Here is a 14,512-nt window from a genome sequence, read left to right on the forward strand (position 1 = left end):
GAAGCAAAGGTCAAATTGACAACGTGATTGCACAATCACTTGTAATTCTTACTTTCTAAATGCTCCCATTTATTTTACTGTCCCCAAAACAGAGTAATTTGAAGCATTAAATACAAACTGTCATTTAAAAACATTCTAATGAATTTCTAGTCATGCTGTTAGAAAAGGGAAAAAGAGGGATGAGCTTGTTTTTCAGGAGAAACCAGAGAGGGGGTATGAGCTGTGTCCACCTACAGGGACCCATGAGATGAACACACCAAGCACACAGGAAGAGGCCAGAAACTTAATACAGTTAAAAAAAATATGTGTAGCCCAAATCAACTGCTGCACTGAAGACCTCTCTTGTCCACCTGGCCCCTGACCCTGGTCCTCCCTACAATATGTGCTCCCCGTGATAAGCTGCAAACCTCTGCTCTCATCCCTTCTTTTCAAGCCCTGGAGTAGTCTCAGGGCGCCTGGGTAGCTCAGCTGGTTAAGGTCGAATTCTTGGTTTCTGCTTGGGTCATGACCTTGGGACCACAAGACTGAGTCCTGCATCAGGCTTTATGTTCAGTGCAGGGTTGTTTCTGATTCTCTCCCTCTTCCTCCCTCTCTGCTCCTCCCCTCCTTGGGCGCTCTCTGACTCTAAAATAATAATTTAAAAAAATCTTTAAAACCCTGCAGTGTTCTCCACTCTGCAGTCTAAATTTTTCAGTAGGTATTTATGGGTGAAATAATGAATGTCTCAACTTTGCTTTTATAAAAAATGGGTGGGGGAGAACTGAGATGAGACTAGAGTAGGAAAACGTTGATAAATAATGAAAGTGGGTGAGAAGTACATGGATGTTCATTATAGTTCCTACTGTTTATCTGCAATGGCTTCAGCAGTGCCTACAAAAAGGACCCTCCCAGATCTGGCACCTGACATGTCCTGTGCTCTGACTCTAGAGGCAGTTCTCTGAGCATATCACTCTCCTCTGTGCCAGTGGGCCTGCACTGTATCTCCACACACATCCCACAGGGGGCCTTGGTAGGTAAACCACCAGACATTCTTCACGACTCCAGGGGTAGAAGCACCTCCTCCTGTATCTATCTCTAAGGTCCCCACACTGGTTTTTGTGGGGTGTGAGACAAACTCCTCCCACGTGGTACCTCTCTCTCTCCTGTCATTTCAACATTTGTTATTTGTCCATCTACTCTACAGAGACATGGGCAGAGGGAGAAGTATGCCCCCTGCAAGAAGCCCGATGTAGGACTTGATCCCAGGGCCTGGGATCATGCCCTGAGCCAAAGGCAGACACTCAACCACTGAGCCACCCAGGTGTCTCTGTATGCCATTTTTAAACAGAAGATTAGAAAGCCAACCATTAAAATTATATTTAAAATAATATAGTTTTTACAGAAAAAAAATATTCTGTCTTCCAGATTATAGATATAAATGGTAATTAATCCATTAAAATATTATTTAAATCAAATTCTTCCTGACAACAATAGATATTGAAAGTATCTTCTGGGACAACCTACTTTTTTACTAAGACACTAAAATACAATCCCACACAGCTGACCCCGGAAGAACACAAGGGTTGGGCACAAACACCCTCGACCTCATGCAGTCAGAGATACACGTAACTTCGACTCCCTCAAAAACTTAACTACTAAGAGCCTACTGCTAACGGGAAGCTTTATCAACAACAGCCAGTTCACAATATTTTAAAAGTTTTATGTATTTATACACTGTATTCTTAAAGTAAGCTAGAGGAAAAGTGTTAAGAAAATCATAAGAGAAAATACATTTACAGTCTGTACTGCATTTATCAAAGACAAAACAAAACAAAAAGTCTGCATACAAGTGGACCCATGTAGCTCAACCCTAGGTTTGTTCAAGGGTCAGCTGTACTTGCCTCTTTGGAAAACGTGAATTTCTAAAATATCAAAGACTTCTCCTATCCTAGAGTGATTTCTTCACTCCTCCATCTGGCCCTACATCCTATTAGGCTTCATTATTAGAGCAGCACATTGAGGACACCTGTACCCTGACTGATGGGGCAAGTACTTTTCAGTCCAGAAGACAGGACACAATTTGCAAATGAGAACAAAACGTTTAAAAATTAGCACCAGGCAGACCTCAAAGCTCTTGTCCTTATCAGAAATATTGTGATTCTCATTACCCACAGTAGTTATGATCTATAAGGCTGCCACAAACACTGAGTTAGAGAATGTGGAACCACTGCTCCTTAGGGAAACATAGTGTTAATTTCCTGCAAGGCTCTGGTCACCCGTTTTCATTAACCAATCAATACACAACCATGATTTGTGTGTATTTCTGTTTAAAGACACTTTATTTAATATATATTGTTGACTTATGAATATTGAACTCTTGGCCAACAGCACCATGACTCATGCCTGTTTAGGCACTCAGGCTTATCTGACAGTATATTAAACAGAAAATGAGAAAGCCAAGCATGGTGCAGTCAGCACCATGACTCATGCCTGTTTAGGCACTCAGGCTTATCTGATAGTATATTCTGATAGTATATTTTCTCCATAAGGCATATCACAGACCTCTTGCACTTAGAGATACTAGTTAATACTACATGTGAGGACATTTTAAATAGCCAAATCACCAACAAAAGACACAAAGATGCACAAAATGTGGCACTAAATGGACTGCAAAAGGATACATGTACAGTCTGGGACTTCAAACAAGTAGACAGAAGTTGGACCTCAGCTACACTCCCCACCTCACCTAGCTGCATAAATGACACAAAAGCACTGTAATGATCTGAGGTTACAAATAAACTCAGTGAATAGGTGGATATGCAAATATAAATCCAAACATAATGAGGATCAACTGACACTATGCTATCATAGTCCAACCAGTACTAGAGACAACATGGTGTGTAGGAGTCGTGGTGTGGACAGCAAAATGAACCCATGGTTCACACAGTCACTGCAGTTAGTTAACTTCCCAGAGGACATGGGTGTTGAAGGTAACATAATTGGCCAGTACTTCTTTTTAAAAAGATTTTATTTGACAGAGAGAGAGAGAAATCACAAGCAGGAGGAGCAGCAGAGGGAGAGGGAAAAGTAGACCCGACCCTCACTAAGCAGGGAGATTGACCCTGATCCCAGGACTCTGGGATCTCGGCCTGAGCTAGTATCAAAAGTCAGATGCTTAACCAACTGAGCCACCCAAGTGCCTTGGCCAGTATTTCTGACATGAGGTTTAAGCTCTAATTTGACACAGTAGCAGTTAAGAGTTTATTGTTCAATTAAATGCCATTATTCACTGAACATTTTAAAACATACAAAGAATGACAAATACAACTCACCTGAAACCAATATACGTGAACTTTACACTTTATATACCATCATAAAAATTTTTTTCTTAGCCATCATAAAAGCTTTAAGCAATGTTTTCCTTAACATAAGCAGTTGGCAAACATTTCACTAATGTTTAAAATAGTTGGGTTACTATTTTTAGAATTAAAAAATGTTTTTCGGGGATCCCTGGGTGGCGCAGCAGTTTAGCACCTGCCTTTGGCCCAGGGCGCGATCCTGGAGACCCGAGATCGAATCCCACATCAGGCTCCCGGTGCATGGAGCCTGCTTCTCCTTCTGCCTGTGTCTCTGCCTCTCTCTCTCTCTGTGTGTGTGACTATCCTAAATAAATTAAAAAATTAAAAAAAAATAAAAATGTTTTTCTTTCAAATAGTATAATTAACTTTGCAAATGAATGTGAGGGAGCAGTGGCTCCACTGAAGAATAGAGTACAAAGTCATTTAACAATTTCTGATAATTTCAGTTTTCCATGAAAAGTTCACACACTGTGACAAACTCTCAGTATTCTTCAATAAACTATGAGGAACTTGCAACATGTAGACCTGGTTACCCCAAAGTGAGATTTGTTCATTTTGATATTTTATATGGTAATTTACTAATAATGACCTTTATCTCATTTCTTAAAAGATCAAAGAGAAAATTATACAAATGGAACTGTGTTTTTTTAATAAAGATTTTATTTTTTTAAGATTTTATTGATTTATTCATGATAGACATAGGGGGAGAGAGAGGCAGAGACATAGGCAGAGGGAGAAGCAGGCGCCATGCAGGGAGCCTGATGTGGGACTTGATCCCGGGTCTCCAGGATCACACCCTGGGGCTGAAGGTGGCACTAAACAGCTGCACCATCAGGGCTGCCCAAAGATTTTATTTACTCAAGAGAGATGCATACATAGCCAAAGGGAGAAGCAGGCTCCCTCCCTGTGGGGAGCTTGATGCAGGACTTGATCCCAGGACCCCGGGATCACGACCTGAGCCAAAGGCAGACGCTCAACCACTGAGCCACCCAGGATTCCCTGGAACTGTGTTTTTATTTGTATAATTGACAAGTACAAGTATTTTCATCTATACTAACACAGGGTCCTCTCTGGGCTAGGGCCCACTGAGACCCTGCACAGTATAAAGCTTCCCTTCACAGGGTATGCATCAATCAGCAAGAGGGCAAATGAGAAATGTGTCAATCAAAGTCTGGAAAAGTGAACCTGCAAAGCTGGAGAGGGGTCAAAGAACAGTTGGTGCCAGAGACTTCAAGGGAAGAACAATATGGGCAGGAGGGCTAAGGTGTTTTGTTTTGAGATAAAGGAAAAGAAGTACGGAAGACTCATTAAAGGAAAGAAGAAGCAAAAAGCAGATGAAAGAGAAATTAAATTGTTTTAATAAAAACATAAGTAAACAGATGTTTCCTTAATCTTAGAAGTAGTAGGGCTACTCCTTCAAATTCTAACTCCAAGAAAGCCCAGTGTATTTTAAAGTAATAACAATAACTTTGTAGCATCCACATACACCAAACTTTTCCACGCCTTTCCCATGCGTGTCCTTACACTATGAGGTAGGTGTTATTATGGTAAGCAGCTAGCCCAAGGCTCATAAGCAGCAGAGGCAGGAGTAAGCTCAGATGTGAGGTGGCTCCAGAATCTGAGCCCTAACCCTGAAGCCGACGATTCAAACCAATTATTAAAATAATCTGTTAACACTTTAGGGTCTCCAACCTAAAGCACATAAAGTACTAGTCTTTCCTACCTGTGGGCGCTCTTACACATTTTTATTTTAAAGATTTATTTACTTATTTCAGAGAGCAAGAGCAGGAGGGGCAGAGGGAGGGGGACAGAGCTGAAACCAAGAGTTGGATGCTTAACTGACTGAGCCACCCAGGTGCCCCACAACTATTTTATTAAATGGATAAACTAGCAGTCTGTCATGAAAAGACTGTACTTAAAATTTATGAAGTTATTTTTAAAGTAGGTAGTCTGAAATTTTTATTTACAAATAAAAAGGATAGTCTTTATTTAAGTTCTTGTCCCAACTAAGAATAATTCCCTGTAGGGACACCTGGGTGGCTGGCTCAGTGGTTGAGCGTCTGCCTTTGGCTCAGGGCATGATCCGGGAATTCCGGAATCGACTCCCACATTGGGCTTCCTACAGGGAGCCTGCTTCCCTCTCTGCCTGTGTCCCTGCCTTCTCTCTCTCTCTCTCTCTCTCTCTCTCTCTCATGAATGAAGAAATAAAATCTTAAAAAAAGAAGATTATTCCATATGTATGTTGCCATGTGTTTGTGTAGGAAGACTATTCTGTACTTACTAATACCAAGGAGTAGCTTGAGGGAATGACCTAACATTCTTGCTTCTAGCTTGAGGGAATGACCCCTAACAGGGTCATGACGTTGAGCCCTGCATCTGGCTCCACACTGTGTAGAGTCTGCTAGAGTTTCTCACTCTCCCTCTACACCCTCACAGCCACCCAAATAAATAAACCTTTTTTCAAATAAAAAATAAGCCCAAAGTTTCTGTGTGTCCTTAATGCTAAGCTACTATGCTAAACATTGCTCGATGATTTAATTCATTTAAGTAGCAGAATGAGACAGCTGAGCAAGTCCTAGGCCTACAGAAACTTGACCCCTGGAAGAGCCATCCTGGCAGAGGGTTCACATGACATTTCCCTCATGGTCCATTCTAGACTGAGAAGCAGCACATCTGCATGTGAACCTCTGTTGCTACCCCATTAACTGGCCCTCTGGGTCTTCTACTTTCTCCCTTTTCCCAAGCCTTCACTGTGATGTCAAAGCTAGAAAAGATTATAACTTCCTGCTTTAGAGCCACCCACTACATACTGATCAGTCTAGGTGTAATCCAGCCTTGGACACATGACCTGCTGAGTTTGGGACACTGATAAAGATGTCTAATTTTGTAATAAATATAAAACATGCTAAAGAAAAAAGTTTCAGGAAGTTACAAGGCAGACACTGGGTCATCAGACCAATTGGTCTTAATGATGCAAATGATTATGGTGACTCCACCAGCTATTAACCAGCAGTCATTAACTAGATTTTATCTGCCAAGTCACACCATGGCATCTCAGTCTGGTGTTACTTTTTTTTTTTTTTTTTTTTTTTTTTGGTGTTACATTTTTTACAAAGTGTAGCTAAAACTACTATGAAAGTTAGTTTTGGGTGTCCCCTTGGCTAGGCTATAGTACCCAGTTACTTAATCAAGTGCTAGAGTGGGTGTTCCTGTGAAGGTATTTTGTTTTAGTGTGTTTTAAAGTAAAGGGCATTACTCTCAATAATATGGGAGGGGGCTCATCCTATTAGTTGATGGTCTAAGATCAAAATCTGAGGTTTCCGGAAGAAAAAGTTCTGCCTGCCCTACATATTTCAGACTTGCCAGCCCCAAAATCATGTGAAGTCTATTTCTTAAATCCTTTAATATATATTATTTATATTATTAATCTCTTAATACTAGTGAAAAGAAAAAAAAACATGAAAACTAATATTTACCAATATTTATTTACACTGTAATTTAAAACCTTAAGAAATAAAGTATATTTCCTTATAAAAAATGTATCAAGGGACACCTGGGTGGCTCAGTGGTTTGGCACCTGCTTTTGGCCCAGGGCGTGATCCCGGAGTCCTGGGATCAAGTGCCATATCAGGCTCCCTGCGTGGAGCCTGCTTCTCCCTCTGCTTGTGTCTCTGCCTCTCTCTCTCTCTCTCTCTGTCTCTCATGAATAAATAAATAAAACCTTAAAAAAAAAAACTTATCAAGAGTCATTTAAACAGTGCTTGACTTCCTACTAAGCCATATAACTAATGACATGCAGTGAGGATCTATCTTCTGTACATTGGCAAATTGTCAGACCTCTTTCTAAATCTGAATCAATTTCCAACATTTTGTCCTTTGTGTTTTCAATGTCATGAAATACCATCCCAACAATTCCTTTAATGTGAAGCCTTCTGCTGACTTCACTTCCCCTGGGACATCTTCCTCATCACACTGTTCTCCTTTACACTGATGAGTTTATCTTTACTAAATTCTGCTGGCTGTACGCCTCAACCAGCTTATTTCTTCTATAACAATGCAGAGGTTCTATTTGATCTCACTTCTAGCATTATCAGTAATTACTTCTCACTGCACTTCCAACCTTGTTGGCTGAGTTCCTTTTCAATAATCCATTTCTGTCAACTGTCATATGGGTTTATCACTGGAGACAAGGAGGCAACACAGCTACATGCTTTGCTGTCTGTGCAGGAATGAAGAGATACACAGTGATGAGTCACCAACATTTTGAAGTACCATGAATGGTTACTGATCATGAGGTTCATCTTATTTTTGTAGTGTTCTGTGGACAGATGAACCAGCAGCAGTTCATACTTTATGCAGTTACTCACAGTTAATACACCATGGTAACAGAGATTTGAACTATAATGTTGCAGGGGGCTGGTATTTTTTACCTGAACTTGAATAACTCCAATTTGTGCACACTGGAATGTGCAAAAAGAGGGCTGCCTATACTTCATATAGTTTTTAATGTCATGGAAAAATTACTATGATATAATTAGTGATTGCTGATGGATACAAGAGCAAAATTACAGTCTCTGTGTAAACTGGATCTTGACTATTTAAAAATGAATAGAAAAAGACTGGAAAGGGACGCCTGGGTGGCTCAGCGGTTGAGCGTCTGCCTTCGGCTCAGGAGGCATGATCTCGATCCCAGGATCAAGTCCCACATCAGGCTCCCTGTGAGGAGCCTGCTTCTCCCTCTGCCTGCGTCTCTGCCTCTCTCTCATGAATAAATAAATAAAGCCTTAAAAAAGAAAGACTGGAAAGAAATATTAAATCAATATTTACTGCACATCCGTCATTTGTCAAAAACTGTTCTAGGTACTGAGGATAACAGTAAGCAAAGCAGACAGAAATTCATGCCTTCAAGAAGGTTCCAGTCTAAAAGAGAAAGGTTGAGAAGGATACACAATAACAACACAAAGCAAAATATATAGCATGTCAGAGGTGAAATTATAATGCTTCTGGAGAAAAAGCAGAGTAGGGGGAATGAGGTGATGAGAACAGGCTACATTATTCAAGACAGTAGTCAGTAAAGGCTTCACTAAAAAATGACATCTGGTAAAGAGCTAAGGGTTAGGGAATGAGGCCAGTATTTGGGGGAAAGCAAGCAGAAGAAAAACAGAACCTGCAAAGCCCTCAAGCAAGCACAGACTAAGGAAGCTTTGGTTGGGGCAAGGTCAGAAGAGAGTATAGAAGAGACCAGGGATGATGCCAGAGTAGAAAATGGAGCAGAGATGGAATTGGTTAAGAATGCCACAAGCAGAGGATCCCTGGGTGGCTCAGCGGTTTAGTGCCTGCCTTTGGCCCATGGCATGAACCTGGAGTCCCAGGATTGAGTCTCACAACAGGCTTCCTGCACAGAGCCTGCTTCTCCCTCTGCCTGTGTCTCTGCCTCTGTGTGCCTGTCTTTCATGAATAAATAAAACCTTAAAAAAAAAAAAAAAAAAGAATGCCACAAGCAGGGGTTTGCTTGGGGGGCTCAGTTGGTTAAGCATCTGCCTTTGTCATGAACCCAGGGACCTGGGATGGAGCCCCCCATCAGGCTCCCTGCTCAGCAGGGAGTCTGCTCCTCCCTCTCCTGGCTTGTGCTTGCTTGTTCTCTCTCTCACTATCTCTGTGTATGTGTCTGTCTCTCTTTCTCTCTCACTCTCTCTCAAAAAAAAAAAAAAAAAAAAAAAAAAAAAGCCACAAGCAGACCTGTAGTTATCAGGATCTCTACTTTCTGAAAGGAGACCAGGGAGTATTTTCATCATAGATCTATTTTTTTTTTTAAAGATTTTACTTATTTATTCATAGAGACAGAGAGAGAGAGGGGCAGAGGCACAGACAGAGGGAGAAGCAGGCTCCACGCAGGGAGCCCGATGTGGGACTCGATCCAGGGTCCCCAGGATCAAACCCTGGGCTGCAGGCGGCGCTAAACCGCTGCACCACTGGGCTGCCCCATAGATCTATTTTCAAGGTACAACCAAAAAATCTGCTGCTGGAATGGGTTTGGAAAAAGAAAGGAGTCAAGACCGACTCCAGGGATTTTGGTCTGAATGAGAATGACATGACCAGTAACTGAAATGAAGAAGGCTTATGAGCAGGTCAGGCTGGAGAGGAAGATCAGGAACTAGTTTTGGTGTAATAACTTTGAGATGTTTATAAGACAAGGAAAGAGAGTGTCAATAAGGCAACTGGGTACGCAAGTCTGGAGCTAAGGTCTAGGAAGATATCTACTTGAGAGTTGAAAAGTGGTTAAGTCTGATAATGTCATCCAGGGAGTGAGTGTAGAGATAGAGGAAACTGTTGTCCAAGGCTTGAGCCACCCATATCTCCAAAGTCTGTGGGATGAGGAACACATATGACTTGTCAGAAAGAGAGTTTAAAAAGATGTTAATTTGAAAACATAATTAAAACCATCAAAATATCAAGTGATCTAGCAATTCTAGTGCTCCTTGGTATATTCCTAGGGTGAAGTGAAAACACAGAGCCACATGAAAACTTGTATGCAAATGTTCACAGCAGTATTGTTATTCAGGCCAAGAAGTGGAAGCAATTCAAATGTTCATCACTAACAGATGAACTATGTATATTCATACAATAGAATATTATTTGGCTATAAAAAGAATGAAGTACTAACATGTGCTACAACACAGGTGGGTCTGAATGACACCATGGAAGGGAAAGAGGGCAGTCACAAAGACCATTTTAAGTATGATTCCATTCGTTTTTTTAAAAAGTGTTTTTGAGATTTTATTTATTTGAGAGAGAGAGAAAGCAAAGGCAGGAGCAGAGGCAGAAGGACAAGCTGAGGGGGGAGGAGCAAGATGGCGGAAGAGTAGGGTCTCCAAATCACCTGTCTCCACCAAACTACCTAGAAAACCTTCAAATTATCATGAAAATCTATGAATTCGGCCTGAGATTTAAAGAGAGACCAGCTGGAATGCTACAGTGAGAAGAGTTCGCGCTTCTATCAAGGTAGGAAGACGGGGAAAAAGAAATAAAGGAACAAAGGCCTCCAAGGGGGAGGGGCCCCGCGAGGAGCTGGGCTGAGGCCGGGGCGAGTGTCCCCAGGACAGGAGAGCCCCGTCCCGGAGACGCAGGAGCTGCACCGACCTTCCCGGGCGGAAAGGGGCTCGCGGGGAGTTGGAGCAGGACCCAGGAGGGCGAGGATGCCCTCGGGCTCCCGGGGACAGTAACAGCAACTGCGCGCCCAGGAGAGTGCGCCGAGCTCCCTAAGGGCTGCAGCGCGCACGGCGGGACCCGGCGGGACCCGGAGCAGCTGAAGGGGCCTGGGCGGCGGCTCCGCGGAGGGGGCTGCGCGGCCCCGGGAGCAGCTCGGAGGGTCTCGGGCAGAGGAAGAGGCTCCGTGCAGAGGGGGCTGCGCGGTTCCAGGAGCAGCTCGGAGGGGCTTGGGCGGCAGCTCCGCGGAGGGGGCTTCGCGGCCCGGGAGCGCGAATCCAACAGCGCAGGCTCCGGAGCACAGGGCACCGGGACACAGCCCAGGATCCGGCCTCCCCCTGGACAGGCAGAGGCCGGGAGGGCCCAGGACAGCGAGGACGCTCCTGCCCCGAGCTGAGCAGATCAGCGGCCCCGCCCCGGAGCCTCCAGGCCCTGCAGACAGAGACCTCCGGAGTTCCTGCCGGAGCTGAATCCAGGTTTCCAGAGCTGCCCCGCCACTGGGGCTGTTCCTCCTGCGGCCTCACGGGGTAAACAACCCCCACCGAGCCCTGCACCAGGCGGGGGCACAGCAGCTCCCCCAACTGCTAACACCTGAAAATCAGCGCAACAGGCCCCTCCCCCAGAACACCAGCTAGACTGACAACTTCCAGGAGAAGCCAAGGGACTTAAAGAACACAGAATCAGAAGATACTCCCCCGTGGTTCTTTTTTTGTTTGTTTGTTTTTGTTTTTGTTTTTGTTTTTGTTTTGTTTTGCTTTTTGATTTGTTTCCTTCCCCCACCCCCTTTTTTTCTCCTTCTTTTTCTTTCTCTTTTTCTTCTTTTTTTTTCTTTTTTTTTCGTTTTTTTTTTCTTTTTCTTCCCTTTTTTTTTCTCTTTCTCTTTTCTTTCCTTCTTCTCTCTCTCTTTTTCTCAATACAACTTGCTTTTGGCCACTCTGCACTGAGCAAAATGACTAGAAGGAAAACCTCACCTCAAAAGAAAGAATCAGAAACAGTCCTCTCTCCCACAGAGTTACAAAATCTGGATTACAATTCAATGTCAGAAAGCCAATTCAGAAGCACTATTATACACCTACTGGTGGCTCTAGAAAAAAGTATAAAGGACTCAAGAGACTTCATGACTGCAGAATTTAGAGCTAATCAGGCAGAAATTAAAAATCAATTGAATGAGATGCAATCCAAACTAGAAGTCCTAACGACGAGGGTTAACGAGGTGGAAGAACGAGTGAGTGACCTAGAAGACAAGTTGATAGCAAAGAGGGAAACTGAGGAAAAAAGAGACAAACAATTAAAAGACCATGAAGATAGATTAAGGGAAATAAACGACAGCCTGAGGAAGAAAAACCTACGTTTAATTGGGGTTCCCGAGGGCGCCGAAAGGGACAGAGGGCCAGAATATGTATTTGAACAAATTCTAGCTGAAAACTTTCCTAATCTGGGAAGGGAAACAGGCATTCAGATCCAGGAAATAGAGAGATCCCCCCCTAAAATCAATAAAAACCGTTCAACACCTCGACATTTAATTGTGAAGCTTGCAAATTCCAAAGATAAAGAGAAGATCCTTAAAGCAGCAAGAGACAAGAAATCCCTGACTTTTATGGGGAGGAGTATTAGGGTAACAGCAGACCTCTCCACAGAGACCTGGCAGGCCAGAAAGGGCTGGCAGGATATATTCAGGGTCCTAAATGAGAAGAACATGCAACCAAGAATACTTTATCCAGCAAGGCTCTCATTCAAAATGGAAGGAGAGATAAAGAGCTTCCAAGACAGAAGGACAAGCTGAGCATAGAGCCTAACATGGGGCTCGATCTTAGGCCTTCACTATCACGACCTGAGCCGAAATCAAAGTTGGATGCTTAACTGAGTCACCCAGGCCCCCAGTATGGTTCTATTTATGATGTTAGAACACGCAAATCTAAGAGGCAGAAAAGTAGATCTGTGCTTGCTTGCAGCTGAAGAGGACGGGGGTCAAATGAGTGACTGCTAATGGGTATAGGAGCTCTTTTGGGGGTGATGAAAATATTCTAAAATTGTGTGCTGATGGCTATACAAGTCTGTAAACACAATAAACCCACTGAATGTATACTTTTAATTGCATGGTTGACTTGCATGGTATGTGTATTTTCCCTTAATAAAGTTGCTAGAGAAAAACCTAAAATTGGAGAATTCACAGTCTATTTTCTCTTGTATCCTTTAGCAGTGCTCACCCTAAACATAAACTTTTTCACCCATGTATTATGACAGTACACTTACAAGGTACAAGTTAACTGTGGAAAATCTAAAAAGAAAGAACATAAAGAAAATGGCAGATCATCCATAAATCCTTTCACACTTCAGGTGACTTCATTTTAGTCACGTTACCCCCCTGCTTACCATATGTATTTTGGTAAAAACAAAACCAAAACCATACTATAGTTTTACAACCTTTTTGGCTCACACATTATGTGGTGTTATTTAGAAATGCTTTCTTCATGTACCAGGATTACATCATATGGCTGTGCCACAAAGTACTTCTTCTAAGTTTAAGGCATTTTTGCTTCCACATTTACTACTACTAACAGCCCTTTACCTAAACCTCTGAATACATGATTAGAGCAATTTTCTAGAAACTGACTTGCTTTGTTAAAATAAGTGAATGTTTTGAGGTTCTTTAAACACTGCCTTCCAACAAACATTATATGGCCTCATTCATTTGGAGAATATAAAAAATAGTGAAAGGGATTAAAGGGGAAAAGAGAGAAAATGAGTGGGAAATATCGGAGAGGGTGACAGAACATGAGAGACTCCTAACTCTGGGAAACAAACAAGGGGTAGTGGAAGGGGAGGTGGGCTGGGAGTTGGGGTGACTGGGTGAAGGGCACTGAGGGGGGCACTTGATGGGATGAGCACTGGGTGTTATACTATATGTTGGCAAATCGAACTCCAACAAAAAAAATATACAAAAAAATAAAAATAATAATAAATAAATAAAAATTTATTTAGCTACACCAACGTATCCTCTTATCAACATGTATGGGGAACTAATTTACCACAAAGTCAACTAGTTACTGTCAGTTGAAATTTTCTACCAATATCTATGTGAAAATATAATCTCATTTCATTTAGGATTCATTGCTTACTAGTAAAAAAACTATTTTTACACTGACATCTTTTGTAAACTGCTAGCTTACATCCTTCCTTGCCCTTCTGGGATATCAATCATTTTCCCATGTTTACTTTGAGAGCACTTTTATATAGTCCTCCTATTATACATATCGCAAATAACATTTTGTCATTTTTCTTAATTTTTATGATGGTGATTTTGACCTTACCAATGTTAAAATACTGATATAAAAGACTCAATCTTTTCCTTTATAAATTCTTTTTTTAAGAAAAGGAAATCTTTTCCCAAACTGGTAAGAAAATGGTCACCAAAATTTTCTTCTAATAGTTTTTGTTTTTTACATATTTCTCTTTGCAACATTTTACTTGGCTCATGAAGGTATTGTGCTAACAGTTTTACATATACTAGCTCATTTTATCTGTATAATCACTTTGTTAGATCTTTTATCTTTTTATAAGATTTTTATTTAGAGAGTGCATGAGCGCATGCATGCAAGGGGAGAGGAAGAGAAATCTCAAGCGGATCCCTGGGTGGCTCAGCGGTTTAGCGCTTGCCTTCAGCCCAGGGTGTGACCCTGGAGACCCAGAATCGAGTCCCACGTCAGGCTCCCTGCATCGAGCCTGCTTCTCCCTCTGCCTGTGTCTCTGCCTCTCTTTCTCTCTGTGTCTCTCATGAATAAATAAATAAAATCTTAAAAAAAAGAATAAAAAGCCATTTTAGCGGCACCCACGTGGCTCAGTTCATTAAATGTCCAACTCTTGATTTCAGCTGAGGTCATGATCTCTGGGTAGTCATATCGAGCTCCTAGTTGGGCTCAGCTGGGAGTCTGCTGAAGATTCTCTCTCTCCCTCCTTCTGCCCCTCCC

The 14,512-nt window shown here is 42.2% G+C and overlaps 1 protein-coding gene and 1 long non-coding RNA gene across 6 annotated transcripts in view; one reads left to right on the forward strand and one right to left on the reverse strand.

Moving 5' to 3' along the window:
* The window catches only part of LOC144321950 (uncharacterized), a 78,630-nt gene that overhangs the window by 37,875 nt on the left and 26,243 nt on the right, over nucleotides 1-14,512 (forward strand). The window lies entirely within an intron of this gene.
* Nucleotides 1-14,512, reverse strand: part of SLC71A2 (solute carrier family 71 member 2) — a 77,106-nt gene that overhangs the window by 20,641 nt on the left and 41,953 nt on the right. The gene's annotated exons all lie outside the window — the stretch shown is intronic.

This window comes from Canis aureus, chromosome 1 (assembly GCF_053574225.1).
Source record: "Canis aureus isolate CA01 chromosome 1, VMU_Caureus_v.1.0, whole genome shotgun sequence".
NCBI classification, from domain to species: domain Eukaryota; kingdom Metazoa; phylum Chordata; class Mammalia; order Carnivora; family Canidae; genus Canis; species Canis aureus.